Source organism: Sinocyclocheilus rhinocerous, unplaced genomic scaffold (genome assembly GCF_001515625.1).
Source record: "Sinocyclocheilus rhinocerous isolate Xijiao unplaced genomic scaffold, SAMN03320098_v1.1 scaffold299, whole genome shotgun sequence".
NCBI classification, from domain to species: Eukaryota; Metazoa; Chordata; class Actinopteri; order Cypriniformes; family Cyprinidae; genus Sinocyclocheilus; species Sinocyclocheilus rhinocerous.
In genome coordinates this window covers 1,398,286-1,400,092 of record NW_015652998.1, presented here as the reverse complement: position 1 = coordinate 1,400,092, position 1,807 = coordinate 1,398,286, and positions in this window count along the sequence as shown.

The window sequence follows — 1,807 nt, the reverse complement described above, 5'->3', positions numbered from 1 at the left end:
GTGTGTGTGTGTGTGTGTGTGAGGGGGACAGGGTCACATCACAGGAGAGTGAACTGCCTGTCAGAAATCATAGCACGTCAGCTGTCTTAACCGCGGCTTGTGTACTGCATCATCACTGTGTCTGTAAATTTCCGACTCGTGCTTGTGGTGTTCGGCCAATCACAATGCACTGGTTCAGCTGGCCAATCAGAGCAGACTGTGCTTGTCAAAGGAGGGGGCTTTGTTGAAAACGACGTGTGTGAGAGAGGCGGGGCATAGAGGACCTACAATAATGTACAGTATTTGAAAAATAATGTTTTTTGAACATTAAAGCATGTCAACATATTCTGTTACACCAAATACACAAAATAATGATCTTTAAAATAGCATCATACAATTCTCACACCAGTATTTTTTATGAGCAAGTATTTGTAATTTGTAACAAAATACTTTTTGATGTATTTGTGCCCATCTCTGGGTAAAAGTTTAACCTATAGGGGGCAGTGGAGTAAACTGTCAGCTTAATCTAGGAAACTGCACCATTTGTGATGTAAAAGTATATAAATTATTTGAGTTAGCCACAATTTAAAATGGTGAGTATGTGGTAAAGTGTGTCAGATCATGCTAATAGTAAGGTATTATAGCAAGCTTTGCATCCAAATGCAGAAATTACATCAGCATCATACATTTCCTCTTGAGGGAATACTGGTCAATAGATATTCAACCTTCAGATAAAATTATCAAGTATTTGTCCTAATAAATAATGTGTTAGACATGATGCCTCATAGTAACGCAGCTACCTCAGTATACTGCAGAAAGGAGCAACACTTCATAATATCCCTGTATGCCCTGGGAATATTGCTTTATTGCATTAAAACAGAATATTCATTCATTACTGGCCTGTTATGAATATCTTTAGGAAAAAGCAAATAATGCCCAACAATACAAGACTTTGTAATAGGAACAGTGAATTAATTTTATAGGTAATTCAGGAGTCTTCAACCTTTTTCAGGCTTAGAATCCTGTGGTGGAGAGAGAGAGCTGCAGAGACTCCCCGATAAACCCTGTAGAAAACAGTGTGTTAAGCCTAACCTATAACGTATATTTATTGTACCCTATTACAATGGTGTTCATACAGGGTCTGATCAAATTTAACATTTAGCAACTTTAACGTTTGGCTTTCATTAACTTAATACTGCATTTCATTTAGCATGTTTCACAGTTTGAGATTTAAATTTGTTTGTTTTAATTTAAGTTCTCCCCTAACAATAAATCAAAAAACGCTGCCCTGCACTCAATGCGCTGTACCAAAAAATCATAAAAACCTACTGAACATAACATCTGAAAAATTAATTAATGAAATCATTCCACAAATCAATGGTCATTATAGCGCACAAAATTAAATTCTAAGGTTTAATTACAATAATTTAGACATTTTAATACATATCGGGTGTGATTCATGTTTAAATATTAAATTGCTGATGCTCTGGTTTACTTTTATAGTTTCAGTATAATTCTATAATCACAACAGAACACTTTTGGGCATGAAAAAAAAGGCTTAAAAGGGTCATATGATGCAATTTCAAGTTATCCTTTCTCTTTGGAGTGTTACAAGCTGTTCGTGCATAGATAAGATCCCTAAAGTTGCAAACACTAAAGTCTCAAACCCAAAGAGATATTCTTTATAAAAGTTAAGACTGGTCCACGCCCTCCTAAAAACACGCCCCCACATGTCTACGTCACAATGTGGGAAGATTTGCATAACGCCGGCCAAATGTTCACGCAAAGAAAGAAGGCGTAACTTTGATTCTCGCTGTAGTATTGTTGC